The sequence below is a fragment of the Monodelphis domestica genome, chromosome 6 (assembly GCF_027887165.1).
Source record: "Monodelphis domestica isolate mMonDom1 chromosome 6, mMonDom1.pri, whole genome shotgun sequence".
NCBI classification, from domain to species: Eukaryota; Metazoa; Chordata; class Mammalia; order Didelphimorphia; family Didelphidae; genus Monodelphis; species Monodelphis domestica.
The window spans coordinates 114,960,593-114,982,391 of NC_077232.1; positions in this window are offsets into that span (position 1 = coordinate 114,960,593).

The following is a 21,799-nucleotide window of genomic DNA, read 5'->3' on the forward strand; positions in this document are numbered from 1 at the left end:
TTTCCCTTTTTTCTTTTCCTTCATCACTATCTCAATACAATTAAGCAGTAATTCAAAAAGTTACTTTCATTTCTCTCATTCAATATCTTATTTTTGGTAACTTTATCATCTTATTATTTAAAAAATTTCCTTAGCTTTTTTCTTCTACATTACTTCTTTTTTTTTCTTCTAGTTCATTCAGAATTTTATTTTCTAATTCATGGGCATAAACTGTGTTGTTCATTTCAAAAATTCTTATTTGCCTTGTAATTGAAACTTGTAAGACAATAGATTTCAAACCCTTGATTTTATCCAATTTCCATAATATTACCTTTGATAACTTTTTCTATTCTCTCTTATCTAATATACATCACTTAAAATGATCAATTCATGGAGAAAGTAACATCAGAAGTAGCACTCTGTTATAGGAGTTAATCTATATCTCATATTTTCCTCTCACCCTCTGCTCATATTACTAAGCTTTCATTCTAGTTATCATATTCTCTTCAATGTGAGATCATCACTTTATATACTTTCATATCACAGCTCTACCCCTCCTCCTCTCTCCAAGTATATCCATCTGCTATATATTCACATAGCTCCCACACTTCAGCCTTCAACTTCCTTTTTATATGGTATCTTTTACAAGAACAGAAGTTCCTGATATAAGGGATTATTTTTCTTTTGTGCATGCATTTTTAGTCCCAACACTATTGAAAACACAATGTCTGATATATAGTAAGTAATTAATATTTTACCAACTCTTTTATTTCCATATCTTGAGGAATATACAATCAATCCTCAAATTTCACAGGGGCAATATTCCTAAAAAATAGCAGAAGAGGAAAAAAGTGAATGTTGATACACTTAATTAATGGAAAATAGGGGGTTAGGTTTCCACAATCACCAAAATCTGTAGTAATTTGCTAGAGAAGACTGAAAATACATTTTATGCCTAAAATACTTTTAATTTTTTTTCATTTTATAGTATTTTTCCTAATTCTATAAGTCAGGAATTTTAAGTCTTTTTCTAACACTTTGTGCTTCCAAAACATATAACTTCCTTTCTTCACCAAGGCAGCAAGAAGCATGATAAAAATTATACATGTAGAAAATATACAGAGATATAAAATAGATAACTTTCAAAATATTAAATTAAATACATATCTGCAAAAACAAAAGCAATGTAAATAAAACTAAAAGGCTAACAACAACCTCAGTAAAACTGTTCATTGCTTAAATAGCAAGAAAACTGAGTCAAAACTATAAAAATACAATGCACCTCTCTCTCTTTGTTTTTACTTTTGAAAAATTGCAAAGCTCTCTTTTTTAAAATTTTATTAATCAATTTAGAACAATATTCCTTGGTTACAAGAATCATATTCAATCCCTCCCTACCCTACCAATACCCTTCCCATAGCCCACATGCAATTCCACTGGGTATTACATGTGCCCGTGATCAGAACCTATTTCCATGTTGTTGATGTTTGCACTAGGATGTTCACTTACAGTCTATATCCCTAATTCCCAATCATATCCCCCTCGACATGTAGTCAAGTAGTTGTTTTTCTTCGGTTTTTCTACTCCCACAGTTTTTCCTCTGAATGTGGATAGTATTCTTTCTCATAGATCCCTCCCAGTTATTTAAGATCAATGCATTGCATCTAATGAAGAAGTCCAATACATTTCATTGTACCACAGTGTATCAGTCTCTATGTACAGTGTTCTGGTTCTCCTCCTCTCACTCTGCATCAATTTCTGGAGTTCATTACAGTTCACATGGAATTCCTCCAGTTTATTATTTCTTTGAGCACAATAGTATTTCATCACCAACATATACCACAATTTGTTCAGCCATTCATCAATTGATGGGCATCCCCTCATTTTCCAATTTTTTTGCCACCACAAAAAGTACAGCAATGAATATTCTTGTACTAGACTTTTTTTCCTTAACATCTCTTTGGGGTACAAACCCAGCATTGATTTGGCTGGGTCAAAGGACAGACAGTCTTTTAGTGCCCTTTGGGCATAGTTCCAATTTGCCCACCAGAATGACTGGATCAATTCACAACTCCACCAGCAATGCATTAATGTCCCAATGTTGCCACATCCCCTCCAGCATTCATTACTTTCCTTTGCTGTCATTTTAGCCAATCTGCTAGGTGTGAGGTGGTACCTCAGGGTTGTTTTGATTTGCATCTCTCTGATTATAAGAGATTTAGAACAGTTTGTCATGTGCTTATAAATCATTTTGATTTAATTAACTGAAAATTGCCTATTCATGTCCCTTGCCAATTTATCAATTGGAGAATGGCTTGATTTTTTGTACAATTGATTTAGCTCTTTATAAATTTGAGTAATTAGACCTTTGTCAGGGTTTTTGTTATGAAGATTGTTTCAAAGTTTCTTAATTCCCTACTAATTTTTGGTTGTATAGGTTTTGTTTGTATGAAAACTTTTTAATTTGATGTAATCAAAATTATTTATTTTAAAATTTGTGATTTTTTCTTGCTGTTTCTTGGTTTTAAAATCTTTCCTTTCCCAAAGTACTGACATGTATACTATTCTATGTTCACCTAATTTACTTATAGTTTCCTTATTTATATTAAAGTCATTCACCCATTCTGAGTTCATCCTCGTGTGGGGTGTGAGGTGTAGCTCCAAACCTAATCTCTCCCATACTGCATACTGTCTTCCAATTTTCCCAGCATTTTTTAACAAATAGTGTATTTTGGTCCCAAAAGCTGGGATTTGGGGGCTTATAAAACACTATTTTACTGAGATCACTTAACCCCAAGTCTATTCCACTGATCCTCCTTTCTGTCTCAGCCAGTACCATATTGTTTTGATGACTACTGCTTTAGAGTATAGTTGGAGATCTGGTCCTACGAGGCCACTTCCTTCGCATTTTTTTCATTATTTCCCTGGATATCCTTGATCTTTTGTTCTTTCAAATGAACTTGGTTATGTTTTTTTTTTTCTAATTCAGTAAAAAAATTTTTTTTTGGTATTTCAACGGGTATGGCACTAAATAAGTAAGTAAGTTCAAGTAGGATGGCCATTTTTATTACGTTAGCTCATCCTACCCATGAGCAATCAATGTTTTTCCAATTGTTTAGGTCTAGTTTTAAATTGTGTGAACAGTGTTTTGTAGTTGTGTTCATATAGTTCCTGTTTGTCTCAGCAGGTATATTCACAAGAATTTTATATTGTCTAGTGTGATGTTAAATGGAATTTTTCTTTCTAATTTTTTTCTGCTGAGATATGTTGGAGATACTTAGAATTGCTGATGACTTATGTGGGTTTATTTTGTATCCTGCAACTTTGCTAAAGTTGTTGGTTATTTTGACTGGCTTTTTAGTTGATTCTCTAAGATTCTTTAAGAAGACCATACTATCATCTGCAAAGAGTGATAGCTTGGTCTCCTCACTTAATACCTTCAATTTCTTTTTCTTCTCTAATTGCTACTGCTAGTATTCCTAGTATACTGTTAAATAATACAGGTGATAATGGGTATCCTTATTTCACTCCTGATCTTATTCAGAATTCATCTAGTTTATCCCCATTGCAAATGATTTTTGCTGATGTTTTAGATAAATACTGCTTATTAGTTTTAGGAAAGAACCTTCTATTCCTGTATTTTCTGGTGTTTTCAATAGGAATGAGTGTTGTATTTTGTCAAAGGCTTTTTCTGTGTCTATTGAGATAATCATGTGATTTTTGTTGGTTTTATTTTTGATATAGTTAGTTATGTGGATGGTTTTCCTTATATTGAACCATCCTTGCATTCCTGGTATAAATATCACCTGATCATAATGAATAACCCTTGTGATGACTTGCCAGAGTTTTTGCGAGTATTCTATTGAAGATGTTTCCATTTATGTTCATTAGGGAGAGTGGTATGTGTATTTCTTTCTCTATTTTTGACCTGCCTGGCTTTGGAATAAGTGCCATATTTGTGTCATAAAAGGAATTTGGTAGAACCTCCTCTTTGCTTATTCTGTCAAATAGTTTGTATAGTATTCGGATTAGTTATTCTTTGACTGTTTGATATAATTCACTTGTGAATCCATCTGGTCCTGGGAATTTTTTCATATGGAGTTCTTTGATGACTTGTTCAATTTATTTTTTTTTGATATGGGGTTATTTTAGAATTCTATTTCTTTTTCTTTTAATCTAGGCACTTCATATTTTTAAATATTCATCCATATCACCTAGATTGCCATATTTGTTGCCATATAATTGGGCAAAATAGTTTTTAATGATTGCCTTAATTTCATCTTGATTGGAAGTGAGGTCTCCTTTTTCATCTAAGATTATTAATTTGGTTTTATTCTTTCCTTTTCTTTAACTAGATTGACCAGTTCTTTGTCTATTTTATTTGTTTTTTTTTCAAAATACCAGCTTCTAGTCTTATTTATTTATTCTTTCACTTTTGATTTTTATTAATTTCTCCCTTAATTTTTAGGATCTTTATTTAATTTTCATTTGGGTATTTTTTATTTGTTTGCTTTCAATTTTTTTGTTTTGCATGTCCAATTCATTGATCTTTTTGCTCCCTAATTTGTTAATATATGAACTCAAAGATATAAATTTCCCTCTGAGTACTACTTTGGCTGCATCAAATAGATTTTGAAAGGATGTCTCATCATTTTTATTTTCTTCAATGAAATTATTAATTGTTTCTATGATTTGTTCTCTAACCAATTTTGGAGAATTATGTTATTTAGTTTCCAATTAATATTTGATTTGGCTCTACATCTACCCCTACTGATTATTATTTTATTGCATTATGATCTAAAAAGATTACATTCATTACTTCTGGTTTTCTGCTTTTGTTTACCATGTTTTTATGCCCTAGTGTTTTGTCAATCTTTGTGAATGTACCATGTGCTACTGAAAAGATGCTGTATTCCTTTTTATTCCTATTTATTTTTCTCCATATATCTTTTAACTCTAATTTTTCTAAGATTTCATTCACATCTCTTACTTCTTTCTTATTTGTTTTTATTTCACAGATCTAAATTTTATAGTGGTAGATTCAGGTCTTCCACTAGTCTAATTTTAATATTTCTTTCCTCCTTCAACTCCACTAGTTTCTTCTTATGGAATTTGGATGCTATACCATTTGGTGCATCCATGTTGATTACTGATATTTCCTCATTGCCTATACTGTCTTTTATCAGGAGGTATTTACCTTCCCTATCTCTTTTAATCAGATCTATTTTTACTTTGGCTTTGTCAGATATCATTATTGCCACTCCTGCCTTCCTTCTATCAGTTGATGCCCAATAAGTTTTGCTCCAACCTTTAATTCTAACCTTGTGAGTATCTACCCAACTGAAGTGTGCTTCTTGCAGACAACATATGGTAGAATTTTGATTTCTAATCCACTCTCTATTTGTTTTCTTTTTATCCATTCACATTCAAAGTTATGATTGCCACTTGTTTATTCCTCAGTAGTTTGATATCTTCTCCTAGTTTTGTCCTTTCTTCTTTTGCTGTATCCTTTTCAACTAGTGGTTTGCTTTTAATCAGTCCCCCAATCCCCACCCTTAATAAGCTTCCCTTTCTGCCCTGTCCCATTTTGTTCCCTTCATATTTTTAGGGTCTTTTGAGTTCCCACCTCCATCTCTTTCCCTCCAGTTTTGTACTCCCTACCCTCCTACCCCCATTAGTTTTCTTTCTTATTTCCCTTTTCATGTTTCTCTTGATCTTTGTTTTTGGATATCAAACTTTCCACTTAGTTCTGTTTCTTTACAAAGTTTTCTTTACACTTACTTGGTAATCTTTTATTTTGTTGAATGCCCAAGCTTTCCCCTAGAAGTATATAGTCAGTTTTGATGGATAGGTGATCCTTGGTTGAAGACCCAATTCTCTTGTCTTTCTGAATATCATATTCCAAGCCTTGTGGTCCTTTAGTGTGGAAGCTACCTGATCTTGTGTAATACTGATTGGAGCTTCTTAATATCTGAATTTTCTCTTTTTGGCTTCTTGTAAAATTTTCTCCTTAACTTTGAAGCTTTTGAATTTGGTAATTACATTCCTGGGATTTGTCTTTTGAGGATTTAGCTAGAGGGTGTTCTCTGAACTCTTTCAATGTTTAATTTTCTCCCTTTTTCAAGAACATCAGGGCAGTTTTCTTGGCTAATTTCTTGTAGTATGATGTCAAGATTTCTGTTTATTTATGGGTTTTCAGGTAGACCAATGATTCTCAAATTGTCTCTTCATGCTCTGTTTTCCTGATCCATTATCTTTTCAGTGAGATATTTTTATATTTTCTTCTATTTTGTCAGTCTTTTGATTTTGCTTTATTAATTCTTGCTGTTTTACAAGATCATTGGCTTCTAATTGCCTAATTCTGTTCTTAAAGGACTGGTTTTCCTTTTCAGTTTGGTCTATCCAGCTTTTTGTGGGTTCCATCTGTTTATCCACTTAGAAGTTCTTGTCCTTTATACTGTCATTTTCTTTTAGAACTATTCTCCACTTTTCTTGCAGGAAGGCTTCCATCTTTTTGATAAGCTCCAATTTAAATTTTTCAAGAGCTTCTGAACAATTTCCATTTTTTGAAAGATTTTGGTACATTTATTTGTATTTCCTCTTCTATTTCCTCTATAGCCTCAGTTTTTCCTCTGTAAAAATTATCCAGGGTCAACCCCTTCTTCTTGTTTTGCTTGGTGTTTAAAAGTTGTTGTACCTGCGCACTGTTTGACATTACTGTGGTGTTTTTTTCTTCCCTTCCCAGTTAGAAATCTGAGTGAGATGGACAGGCTCTCTGTGTATGGAACTAAGGAGCAAGGATTTTGGCTGAGGCCAGCTCTCCAGTCTCTGCAGCTTCTACTGTTTGCTGCCCTTCTCTGTGCTGTCTCCCTGCCTGCACCCAAGGTCTGAGTTCCTAAGCCTTCAGTGACCTCAGGTCTAACTACTCTCATGGGTAGGTAAACAGTTGTCTCAGTCAGCTGCTAAGGACCCAGAGGTGCCCCTTGCTCACTCACTTATTCTAGCACATGCTGACTCTGACTCTGGCTCCATAGGTGGAGTAGGGGAGGGTAGATCAGCTCACATTTTGGTGGAAGATTTTTCAACCCTTATATTAAATTCACCCTTGGGTGATTTCACCCAAATCCCATGTACCTCCAATGCTCCACCCTACTGTAGAGTCCCTTTGTTCATATGAATTTGTTTTTTTTTTTGGATTTTTGAAGTAGTCTGTATCAGTAAGTGGTGAGGAGATGAATAGCCCTGCATCTCAACTGCTGCCATGTTTACCTGAAAGTTGCCCAAAGCATTTAATTGACAAATGGTCAAAAATTTGAACAGACAAATTTCAAATGAAGAAATTTGAAATATCTTTAGTTATATAAAAAATTCCAAATAATTATGGTTTAGATAAATTCAAATTAAAACAACTCTGAGGTACTACCACACACCCATCAACTGACTAATATAACAAAAAAGGAAAATGATAAATCCTGGATGTACTATCTAAAAATTGGGAAACTAATATGCTGCTGGTGGAGCTGTGAACTAATACAACTATTTGGGATTTTTTTTTCCAAACTATTTTATATTTTTCAGTTACTTGTAGAAACAAATTTTGACAATTGTTTTCTGATATTTTAGAATTCATGTTTCTCTCTTATATAATTAGAATTGTCTTTCCAGGACTCTCTTGCCCAGTGGCCACTTTCCTTTTCAAGTTTCATCCTCATGTTTTGGAGATAAATTTTTGTTTAGCTTCACCTTCTCTTTCTTCCCCAAATCATGGCTGGGAAAGCTGGCTTTAATCAAGCTTTTGCTTTTGTCCTTTTATTTCTTCTACTTTAAGTGATTATTAATACATATTATAAAATATAATGCTTGGAGTTATTGAATATTAATTTAAATCTTCCAATTTCCCTATATTCCTATAGTATGATATAGATATATTCCTATAGTATGATATAGATATTGCTCATGGCATAATAGAAGATGCATATCATACATACAATAGAAATTTCACAAAGGAAATATATTGTAAGATATCATGCTTTGGTCTCCACTGAGCTTCAAATGGTTCTTTCATTGGCTGTGAAGCATTTTCATCATAATTCCCTTTTGGTTCTCCTAAACACTTGCTTTTCTGAATATGGTTTAGTCCTTCACAGTTGATCATTGTATAATATTTCTGTTATTGTATCTATTTTTTCTCCTGGTTTTTCTCACTTAACTTTGCATCAGTATATTTTTCCAGGTTTTTCTGAACTCATCCTGTTCATTATTCCTTATGGCTCAATAGATTCCATTACAACCCATGTATGACAACTCGTGCATTCATTCCCCAAGTCATAGACAACTCCTCAGTTTCCAATTCTTGGACACTCCAAAAAGAGTTGCTAAAATATATTGGTTTAAGTAAGTACTCCCCCCCTTATCTCTGAGCTCTTCTGTATACAGACCCAGTAATGGTATTGCTGGATCAAAAGGTTTGCGTGGTTTTGTGACACTTTAAGCCTGGTTCCATATTGCTCTTCAGATTGGTTGTGCCACTTTCCAGTAACTCCATCAGTATATTAATGTTCCCATTTTCCTGCAGCCCCTCCAACATTTCTCATTTTCTTTTTAACTCATGTTAAGCAATTTGGTAGGTGTGAGATAGTATCTAAGGGTTCTTTTAATTTGATTTCCTCTAATCGATAATAATTTGGAGCAGTTTTTTTTTATCTGACCATAGATAGTTTTAATTTCTTTACCTGACAACTGCCTATTCATATACTTTGATGAACTTTCAATTGAAGAATGCTTTGTATTTTCATAAATTTGACTCAGTTCTCTATATATTTCAGAAATTACCCATATGCCAGAAACATACTATAATTTTTGTTGTTTCCCTTCTAATCCTGATTGCATTGGTGTTTTTTGTACCCAAAATTAATTTAATGTAATCAAAATCATCTTCTTCATTTTTGCAATGTTCTGTATGTCTTATTTTGTCATAAATTCTTCCATTATCTAAGAGTCTATCTGGATAAAATTTCCTTGTTCCTCCTAATTTGCTTATGGTATGCCTCTTTTTTTAGATGAAGTATCCATTTTTATTTTATGCTAATGTATGGTGTGAGATGTCTTTGTCATAATAATTTCCATTTTTGAACTTCTGGTCAAGATGGCGGCTTAGAGAAAGCTAAAGTTCAGACCTCTGGAAATCCTTCCCTACTGAACTCAAACTATATGCTCCTAGGGCACCGAAATTCAAAACAATCAACAGGATAGACCCCAGGAATCCTACTCCTGGAACTGGATCAAAAGGTATGCCCCCCCCAAAGCCAGAACCCGAGATCACTCGTAACTAAGGAGTAGGCAGAAAGAAGGTCCCAGGATCCATGCCCCCCAACGCAGAGTGCCGAATCCAAGGCAGCAGAGAGAGGCTCAGAGTCTCAGGGCCGGCTATTCTGAAGGCCGTTTCCTGAAAACAACCTGACTCAGAAGAGGGGACATCCAGAGCAGGGAAAAAGAGAGAGACAGGGGGAGCTTGTAACCCCCTGGCTGGATCCTTCCATCCCAGTCTCAGGGAAGGTCCCTGCCTCAGGGCATACTCAGTTCAACCCAGGGAAAGCTAATCCTATCAGGAGCCCTCTAAGCTCCTGATATCCTGAAGACAACCATATGTTGTCTTCAAGAAACACACATGAGGCGGGTAGACACCCAAAAGGTCAGAATTAAAGGATGGAGTAAGACCTTTTGGGCCTCAACTGACAGAAAGAAGGCAGGAGTGGCAATCATGATATCTGATAAAGCCAAAGCAAAAATAGACTTGATCAAAAGGGATAGGGAAGGTAATTATATTTTGTTAAAAGGGACTTTAGATAATGAGGAAATATCACTAATACACATATATGCACCAAATAATATAGCACCCAAATTTCTAATGGAGAAACTAGGAGAATTGAAGGAAGAAATAGACAGTAAAACCATATTAGTGGGAGACTTAAACCAACCATTATCAAATTTAGATAAATCAAATCAAAAAATAAATAAGAAAGAGGTAAAAGAAGTGAATGAAATCTTAGAAAAATTAGAATTAATAGACATATGGAGAAAAATAAATAGGGATAAAAAGGAATACACCTTCTTCTCAGCACCACATGGCACATTCACAAAGATTGACCATACATTAGGTCACAGAAACATGGCATACAAATGCAGAAAAGTAGAAATAATAAATGCAGGCTTTTCAGATCACAAGGCAATAAAAATAATGATCAGTAATGGTACATGGAAAACCAAACCAAAAACTAATTGGAAATTAAACAATATGACACTCCAAAATCGTTTAGTTAGAGAAGAAATCATAGAAACAATTAATAATTTTATCGAGGAAAATGACAATGGCGAGACATCCTTTCAAATCTTTTGGGATGCAGCCAAACCGGTAATCAGAGGTAAATTCATATCACTGAATGCTTATATTAACAAACTAGGGAGAGCAGAGATCAATCAATTGGAAATGCAAATGAAAAAACTCAAAAGCGATCAAATTAAAAACCCCCAGCAGAAAACCAAACTAGAAACCCTAAAAATTAAGGGAGAAATTAATAAAATTGAAAGCGATAGAACTATTGATTTAATAAATAAGACAAGAAGTTGGTACTTTGAAAAAACAAACAAAATAGACCAAGTACTGGTCAGTCTAATTAAAAAAAGGAAGGAAGAAAAGCAAATTAATAGCATCAAAGATGAAAGGGGGGACAGCACCTCAGATGAAGAGGAAATTAAGGCAATCATTACAAATTACTTTGCCCAATTATATGGCAATAAATACACAAATTTAGGTGAGATGGATGAATATATACAAAAATACAAACTGCCTAGACTAACAGAAGAAGAAATAGAATTCTTAAATAATCCCATATCAGAAAATGAAATCCAACAAGCCATCAAAGAACTTCCTAAAAAAAAAATCCCCAGGGCCTGATGGATTCACCAGTGAATTCTATCAAACATTCAGAGAACAGTTAATCCCAATACTATACAAATTATTTGACATAATAAGCAAAGAGGGAGTTCTACCAAACTCCTTTTACGACACAAACATGGTACTGATTCCAAAACCAGGCAGGTCAAAAACAGAGAAAGAAAACTGTAGACCAATCTCCCTAATGAGTATAGATGCAAAAATCTTAAATAGGATACTAGCTAAAAGACTCCAGCAAGTGATCAGAAGGGTCATCCACCATGATCAAGTAGGATTTATACCAGGGATGCAGGGCTTGTTCAATATTAGGAAAACCATCCATATAATTGACCACATCAACAAGCAAACCAACAAGAACCACATGATCATCTCAATAGACTCAGAAAAAGCCTTTGATAAAATACAACACCCATTTCTATTAAAAACACTAGAAAGCATAGGAATAGAAGGGTCGTTCCTAAAAATAATAAACAGTATATATCTAAAACCATCAGCTAATATCATCTGCAATGGGGACAAACTAGATGCATTCCCAATAAGATCAGGAGTGAAACAGGGATGCCCATTATCACCTCTACTATTTGACATTGTACTAGAAACACTAGCAGTAGCAATTAGAGAAGAAAAAGAAATTGAAGGCATCAAAATAGGCAAGGAGGAGACCAAGTTATCGCTCTTTGTAGATGACATGATGGTCTACCTAAAGAATCCTAGAGATTCAACCAAAAAGCTAATTGAAATAATCAACAACTTTAGCAAAGTTGCAGGATACAAAATAAACCCACATAAGTCATCAGCATTTCTATATATCTCCAACACAGCTCAGCAGCAAAAACTTGAAAGAGAAATCCCATTCAAAATCACCTTAGACAAAATAAAATACCTAGGAATCTATCTCCCGAGACAAACCAGGAACTATATGAACACAACTACAAAACACTCTCCACACAACTAAAACTAGACTTGAGCAATTGGAAAAACATTAACTGCTCATGGATAGGACAAGCCAATATAATAAAAATGACCATCCTACCCAAACTTATTTATCTATTTAGTGCCATACTCATTGCACTCCCAAAATATTTCTTTAATGATTTAGAAAAAACCATAACAAAGTTCATTGGGAATAACAAAAGAGCAAGGATATCCAGGGAAATAATGAAAAAAAAAACACAAATGAGGGGGGCCTTGCAGTCCCAGACCTTAAACTATATTACAAAGCAGCAGTCATCAAAACAATTTGGTATTGGCTAAGAAACAGAAAGGAGGATCAGTGGAATAGACTGGGGGCAAGCGACCTCAGCAAGACAGTATACCATAAACCCAAAGATCCCAGTGAACAAAAATCCACTATTCGATAAGAACTGCTGGGAAAATTGGAAGATAGTGTGGGAGAGATTAGGAATTGATCAACACCTCACACCCTACACCAAGATAAATTCAAAATGGGTGAATGACTTAAACATAAAGAAGGAAACCATAAGTTAATTGGGTAAACACAGAATAGTATACATGTCAGACCTTTGGGTGGGGAAAGACTTTAAAACCAAGTAAGACATAGAAAGAATTACAAAATGTAAAATAAATAATTTTGACTACATCAAATTAAAAAACTTTTGCACAAACAAAACCAATCTAACTAAAATCAGATGGGAAACAACAAATTGCCCCTTTTGTTCATTACTTGAAAGGCAGAGGGACTCCAGAAGAGCTGTTCTTTTTTTAAATATTTTTGGGCAGTTTTATTGGTATGGAACTGCATAGGAAAATTCATTTAGTTTGAATTGTCATTTTCACTATATTGTCTTTAGGTATCCTTGAGCAATTAATATTTTTTCTAATTGCTTTGGTCTATTTGAGTATTTTATAATTATATTCACATCATTACTATATGTATTTTATTAGATATACTTCCCAGGTATTTTATACCATCTACAGTTATATATAGAATTGCTGATGATTTATGTTGGTTTGTTAGTTTTCCTGCAACTTTGTTGAATCACTTAGGTATTTCTATTGTTTTTTTTTGTTAGATTTTCTAGGATTCTCTATTTATTCCATCATATCATCTGCAAAGAATGACAACTTTGTTACTTTACTGTCTTTTCTAATTTCTTTCTTATTAGTTCAATAGATGCAGAAAAAAATTACAAAGCATACCTATTATTTATTTAAAAATATTAAACAATGGAATAAATGAAACCTTCCTTAAAGTAATTAATGGCATAGAGTATATCCAAAACATCAGCAAACTTTATCTGGTTTAGGGAACAACTAAACCACCCCCCCCAAAAAAGATCAGGGTTAATGCAATGATGCCCATTGTCACCATTGTCATTTTGATCTTTCCTGTCAAAAAAGTAACATTTGATAGACACTTTGTTAGTAATTTGCTCATTTTTCTTGACTTTTTCATGTCCTTCCCTATAGGTTAAACTTTAACTGTGCTCTTGGAGTGGGGGGAGTATTGTATTCAGTTTGTATTTTAGTCTACTGCCTTTCAGTAGGACTTTGCACTTTGAGGGGATAGTCTGGCTGATTGTAGTTGTTGTTGTTGTTGTTTTGTTTTTTGTTTTTTTGTGGTGAGAGCTTTGCACCTCAGCTTTTTTTTCCCCAGAAGTTGCCAGATCAGGTTCCTTTCCTTCTTAAGCTGGCTCTCCTAAATTCGGTAAGCCAGACTGGACTGGTCTCCACTATCCCCACTGTTTCTGCATTCCTCTCCCCCCATTGCCATCTCTTCCATGTGAAGTTTCTTGAGTTGATCTTGTTTCTTTTCCCAGTGAAATGAATCCTTCCTGCTATCTTTCCATGTTGTCTCATACTAGAAAGTTTCAACCTGTCTTTTTTTTTATTCATTTGCTCCAGAATTTATTTTGGTTCTTTTGTATGTTTGTGTGTGTGTGTGTGTGGGTGTGTGTGTTTATGTTGGTTTGGGTGAGGTCAGGGTATTCTTTAATCTACCAACATAGCTCCTAAGAAGCTCTGCATCCTGCCTTTGATATGAAAACATTAATTCTGATAATATGCCCTTTTGCTAACTATGTTATCATAGTAATCATGAGCTAACTCATAAAATGTGGGATATACCCATATCCATTCATCTGATGCAAAGCATTTTTCTCACTACTAATTCCCAAGAATTCTGTGATCTTTTGTGCTTACATCTTGATTTTTAAAAAAAGTAATTTCAGACAATATTCATTTTAATAACACATGAGTTATAAAGTATTATACATATTACACAGCAAAATCATTCTTAAAACAAAAATATTTTGATTTGAATCTTGTCTTTCATTGTATCAGACATTGTATCAAGGACATTATACTATTTATTACACTAATTCAAATCTCTCTACATTTGCCTCCCTGTGAAAACAAGAAAGTCTCAGATCACTCATAGAATTGAGTCAAATTTATAAAAATATGTCATTCTCTAATTGATAAATGGACAAAATATATAAACAGGCTATTCTTAAGTGAATATATTAATACCATCTTTAATCATATAAAATAGCTCAAATCACAAATTTTTGAATATTTACCTTCTCTTTTAGTATAAATTCTAAGACAAAAGAGTGGTGAAATCTATGCATTGAGGTTAAGTGACTTGTCCAGGGTCATAGAACTAGTCAGTGTCTCAGGTCTAATTCAAACCCATTTCCTCTTGAATGCAGTCTGATAGATTCATGTCATTTTCACTTCATTTCCTTCACAAGTTTTTTTTTCTAATATAAACAATATATTTCTTCTTCCACACCATGATAAACTTGGAATGACATTTAAATAACAGTACATGTAAAACTGACATCATATTATTTGCTGTCTCAGGGACGGAGGTGGAGAAGTGGGAGGGAGGAAAACAACATGGATCACAAAATGTCAGAGAAAAATTTTATACATATATCACACACATATATAAAGAAAATCAAAGGAGAGGTAGTTAGTATTTTAATCATTGTTATCAGAAGATATCAAGTCTAGTGAGGTCTCAACATCACACTTGATACTCTGTCTTTTATGACTAATATAAAACAATGAAGATTTTAATGGACACAGCAGCTTGAAATAATTAATTAACAAATTCTTCTTCATGTGTCATTTGAAATTGCTAAGTAGTGTTACAGTTAAAAGAGTTGTTGCCTTAAACTGTGACTGCAAAAATATGGTTTCAAGACTTTGAATTGCCAAACTGCCAAAGAAAAAATTTTTTGTGTCTTGATTTTATATTAAAAATAAAGTGGTTACCATGGGAAAAAATCCCAAATATTAAATATACCCAAGTCAGCTGGGGTTTATGGAGATTTTAATTAATACAAATGAGGAATTAAGGAAAGGGAGAGAGAATGAGTAATATAGTATGAAGGCCAAGGCCAAAATGACCTAGGCCTGAGCCTTAAGAGAGACTAGTCAGTCTTTTATCAACTCACCACAAGATTTTGTCCCAAGAAAGCACTAGTGTTCAGAGACACCCTCCAGTTTAGCTCAGGAAGCTCCACTTCAGCTTCCAAGGCTCAATTTTTTTTCAGAGGGCTTCTGGCCTCCTTTTAAAGAGAATTTTCTCCTATGTCACCTCCCCTAAGTTTTCACATCTACAAATCACAGTAGATGTTTTCACAGGACTGACCATTCTTAATTCACACCTGAGTAGACTAAAACTTCACACCTCTTGCTACGTTTGCTTGAACTTTTTGTGATTAATTTGACCTTCATAGGTACTTAGCACCTTTTTGTATTAGATCTAAAAATAGACCCAGCTTAAGGGTTTTAGCTTTACTTTAAGTATGGATTAGGGCTTTTCATTGTTCAGTAAGGAGATTTACAACTTTCTAAGTATGGGTAGAGTAATTTAGAGTTCTCACATTCCTGATCAAGTACCTTCACAAGTCTGAGAAATTTTAAGATTCACAATAGCTTAGTGTATGAAAGCACAGAAGAGACAAGTTGACATTTAACCTTGATTCTGAGATTCATGATGGGATTGGAAACTATGACTTTTGCCAACTGGTTGATTAGGCTGCCAGCAATTGTTGACACTGCAGATTGAAGTGTATCTAACATATCTTTATTTTCTCAGTAGGTTGTATCATTGACTTTACATGTTTGGGCTTAGAGATCAGATGACTTATAATACACTTTGTGGCATAATTGTAGTACAAAACTTAAGTTTTGTGAACAAAAAATGTATGTAACAATGATTATGGAAATATTTATGGTGGAAGGAAGACCAGTGAAATATTTAATGGAATACCAGCTATTCCATAAACTTGCCTATTTTAGCCTATTTTTCCTGCAGCATAGCCAGGAATATGCAATTGCTTCAAGTTCCAAAAATTATACCCAGGAATATCAAGAATTGTCTATTTATCATTTCCAGTTCTCTGTGCCAATAGCTCTCTGACAGACATATATCACATTTCACAGCCACATACCTTCTATCTTCATGATGTATTTGATGTTAAACATTTGATTCATTGGGCCCATTCTCTAACTCATGTTTACTTGCCCTCCCTGAATCTGTTATTAAAATGTAAATGCTCCTAATTGGGTATAGACTGTTCACCTTTTTAATTTAATCCCCACTGCCTAACGCAGGATTTGACATAGAACAGACACTTAATAAATGATTAATTGATACACAATTGTGTCTTTTCAACATTATTTGTGTCCCTCTCCCCACTCACCTTTTATCTCACTCACCAGCCAATTCAGCAAAAGATTATTGTAGAAAATGAGAGTGTCAAATGAGGAATTGAGAAAGGATATCAACAATTAGATGGATATTGGTTGCATGGAAGATATTCTTACTTGGCAGGAGTAAAGTCAGGTGTCTAAAGAACAACTTAGTTAACTAGGCTGAAAAGGGTTCTTCTCTTCCTCATTTCTAGGTGGGGTCAGAAAAATAAATAGCATGATATGTTCCTGCACAAGCTAGTTTTCCAATAAAGATATAGACTAATATAAAATAACAAGCCTGATTAATTTTACACATGTATTGCACATATAGGTGTTGGTCTCCATGTGTACATAAACAAGCATGTATGTAAACACATGTGTGTACACATATGTACAATGTTCAATGAAATGAATTGTCTCATACTTTTGTACTGGACATCTATATAAAAAGTACATGCAAAGAAAATCTATAATTCTCTTTCTTGAAAATTCCACAGAAATCTGGTAATGAATGAACCATCTCAAACTGTTTGGTCAATTATGTGGCTTTGGGCAATCACTAAGGTTTCAGTTTTCTATTCCATAAATTGAGGAGATTGGAATAGATAATATCTAATATTCCTTTCTACTCTAAAATTGTTTCTTTACTATGATTCCAGCTCTCAAAGATTGTTCCCAAATCACTTGTTGGGATGGTGCATTGCACAAAGAGGTTTTTTTTTTCCCCCAATTTTTTTTGTCAAATTTTTAAAGGAAAGGGATTCAAGGATATAGAATAAATTAGGTTTTGCCCATTGTGTTCCTTAATTATATTTGGATTTTAAAATACCTACAAAAGTTAATTCAAAAAAGGCTGAAATAGTCTGTATGATTATCAACAGTACTCAGTTATTATATATTATATTATTATATAAAAGAGTCTACAAGAATGGAAGCATAGGATTTTAAAAATTGACTTTTAGATATATCAAAACTAAAAAAAATTGCTTTCACTTATACCTAAACAAAAGTATGTCATGTCATATACGTATGTCGAATATAGAAAATTAGCTTTTTTCTTGATATGCTTTATGTAACCCAAATGAAAGAAAAGAAAATATAATTAAATAATTGTCACCATCAACACAAAGATTGGCTGAAGTTTCTAGGAGCCATAGTTGCACATTAAAATTATGCTTTTTAAGTGAATCCCTTAGATCCTATTTCCCCCAAAAGAAGTTCTTTCATCACAAATTTCTTCTACCTGCATCTCCCAATAAAAATGATTTTTCTATTTCTTACCATGAATCTTTCAACCTACAGTTCAAAGCAAAAATTATTCTTCCATCTTGTCATGAATCTGTCAAAGGTTCTGCTTCTAACAAAATTGACTTCTGTAATTTATGTTTCTTTCCCTGAATCTTTCAAGTCCCTATTTCCAATAAAAATAAAATAAAATAGAAATCTCATTGAGTATACCAGAGGGTTTTTTTGGCACAAATTATTTTCCTTTCTTTCATGATCTAATATTCACTATTTAAATGTAATTACATTGTACTTCAGAATGTTTAAAACTGAATTATACAAAATAAACAATTATATTTTGTCATTATTATTAAAGTTCATGCTTTAGCTATTCATTATTATTATATAGGAGTATATATATATATGTTTTGTGTTGTTTTGTTCTGTAATTTTTGGCATGCCTGACCCTTCATGACACCATTTGGTGTTCCCTTGGCAAGGATAGTGGATTAATTCGCCATTCCCTCCTTAAATATTAATATGTTTAAGTGTTTGTAAATATGCATATACATATACATATATAGACATATATGTATATACACATACATGAAGTTGCATATGACGTTTATATTGGAGTGGATAGATAATGCAGTAGATTGAGCACCTTGCCTGGAGTCAAGAAGTTCAGAGTTCAAATCCAGCCTATGATACTAGCTGTGTGACTCTTGGCAAGTCACTTAACCCTATTTACCTCAGTTTCCTTTTCTCTAAAATGAACTGAAATGAATGAAAAACAAATGATATATCTATTATTCAAATAATAATATATTAAAATTTTATATAAATACATTGCACATTTAAACATATATTTGTATACACATGTATAGCCATGCATGTATGTATATGATTAATCTTACTCAATAATTATGTAAATCATTGAAATTATATTGAAGGATCAGCAATTTTTGAAAATTTTATAGCTCTATTATTTTCAGGTGCATATAGAAATGAAGATAAATATTCTGTGAGTAGAGATATGACCATTTAAGTCTTGGAGGGGTTGGGTCAGTGGTGGTAGAAATATTATATATTATGTTCTCTTTTCATATTAAATCTCTCTAAAATTTCAACTTTAGTTTGCCATATATGTTTGCTTTTAACTTTTTTTAATGATCAATGCAGTAATCATTCATTAATGTTTAATAAGTGTATGTTATTTCTTCCTTAAGTGCAAAATATAGATCTAGAAACAGAAGGTGGATATAATGGAGAAATATATTAGCTCATTAAAATAATTAAGTTACTACTTTTTAATTAGTTCCCTATCACTAGAAATATTAAAATAGAGGCTTAATGATTATTTGTTGATGATAATACATCACATAGGAAGTTAGGATTAATCACTTTTCAGTTTAGGTATTTGTATATAAATTCTTTGGAAGAATAACAGCTTACATTTTTCTGTACTAAGAACTTATTACATTGCCTGGGATATAGTAGGTTTTTTAATAAATTTCTGTCAGATGAATTAATAAATTATTTCTGTGATTGGAAATCAGTCACAAAACCTTAGTATTGTCATGAGAATTACAGATTATGAGTTAAAATGAAATTCAATTACCATTTTGTTTGAACTCTTCCTGAAAAATTTCACCTTCTAACAACATATCCCACAGCTAGTCATTGAATCTTTTTATCCAAATATCTCTTTCTGGGTAAGAGAGAAGACTGTGCTACATCTTGAAGCAGCCCAATTGCCCTTTTAGATATGTCTCTATTAGAATATTTATTTGTTTCTTTACAACATGAGCTCATTGCTCTTACTCCTTTTTTTTTGGAATCCTAAGATAACAGTTGTAATTCACCAAGAGATTTTAAAAAGTTGAAGACAAGTGTCAAGTCTTTGTAACTTTTTCTTTTCCCTATATAAAATCCACATTCTGTTGTATCATCCTATTTTGTGAAAGTCCAACACATACTTCACTACAATCATCCTGATTTGAACATCTTCAAACTTACATATGACCTACATATGAAGTCATTCTCTGAACTAGACAGAGTGTTATACCCATGGTCTGATGAAGAAAAATTGTCATAATGATATATTCTTAGTGTAATAATGCCACATATATAGTGGAAGGTATTTTGTAGTAGATTTATTTTAATTTCACATATTCTATTTTATTGGTTGGGGGGAGAAATGTGGAAGGTGGAGTAGGAAAGGAATAACTCATACAACTTTTGCCATCTACTTGATTACTTGAATGACAGGCAACTTATTTCTCCCTAACATATATGTTCTATTGCTGTATAGTTCTAATTTTGAACCTTCCTTGCTTCACCATTGATCTTATTGGAAAGACTTCTAGTTTATCCCCATTACAGATAATATTTGCTAATAGTTTTAGATAGATAGTACTTATTTTTTAAAGAAAAGGCCCATTTATTCCTCTGTAGTATTTTATTTTTATTTTTATTTATTTAGAATATTTTTCCATGGTTACATGATTCATATTTTTCCCACCTCTTTTACCGCCCCACTCCCAGAGGTAACAAGCAATTCCACTGGGCAATATATGTATCATTGTTCAAAACCTATTTCCATGTTATTCATATTTGCTATAGAGTAATCTTTTAACATCAAAACTCTAATTATATACAGAACAATTAATCCAAATATTATATAAACTATTTGAATAAAAATTAAAGAAGGAGTTTAACTAAAATTTTTATACACACAAATATGGCTTTGATACCTAAATCAGGGAAAGGAAAAACAGAGAAAGAAAATAATTCATTAATTTCCTTGATGAATATCAATATAAGCTTTTAAACTATTTTAATTTACTTGTTACATTAAAATACACATGTCATTTCCTCCCTTGATTCCTCCATTAGATATGGGATTGCTCATATATATTTATATATGTTTGGAGGTGAATATACACAGGTTATTCTATTGCTATATATATAGTGTACTCTTGTTCCACTCATGATATGAGGAAGAAATAAGTATAGTAGGAGACATAAAAGTTTGCAGAGGACAGATGAATGAGACCTGAAGAAGGAAGATTCTGGAATGCTGGAAGGAAAGGTTAAGCTGGAACTCAGGGGTTATTAGCTCTCTAACTCTGGATGTAAGCCTGGATAGAGTGACTGCCAAGTTCTGGGTTTTCAAATCCTGTCCATATTGCTGTCCTTGTTGCTGTTTTTGTTGCTGTCTTTCCTTAAAAGAAGATCATGTGAAACTGAGGCTAACGTGAATCAGCACCCAGCTATCTGCATTGTAAGTAAGCAGAGGTCTGGGTCCAGTTGGACCTCATACCTACCCTTGGTCCCTGTCTAATCTTTCACAGACTAGCACCTCTATTAATAATCAAGAGAGGTTTAGTGCAGAGTAGCTAGAACAGGGTCTGGGTACAATTAGAAAGATGAGGGTGACAAGTGTAGACCATCAAATCTCTGAAGACCTTTCATTAGAAGGTTTAGATGTGGGGTTATTAGCTAGCAAAAGAGTGGCAGGGATTCCCCTATTCTCTTCAAATCTCTATTTGGAAATAAACTACACCTTCCATTAATTTTATCCAACTCTATGACTGAGAAATCTGTATGCTGGACCCAGATTAGGCTCTGGCCTGGTCAGGGCTAACTGCTGGTCCTTTCAACTCACAGTATGGAAACCATGATTCTGGCCCAAAATAATCAATTTGTATCACATCTGAGCATGTCCTCAAAACCCACCTAAAACACTCATCATAATTTAATTTAGTTCTTTCAATGTTCTCTTTTTAAGTTAAAATTCTCATTACTTCTTATGCCACAGTGTTATACCATTACAATTATATGACATAACATGTTTAGCCATTCCCTGTTCTAGTTCTTTACCATGATAAAGGGAGCTGTCATAAATATTTTAGAACAAATAGGTACTTTTACTTTTCCCTTAATCATCTTAGGAAATCAACCTAA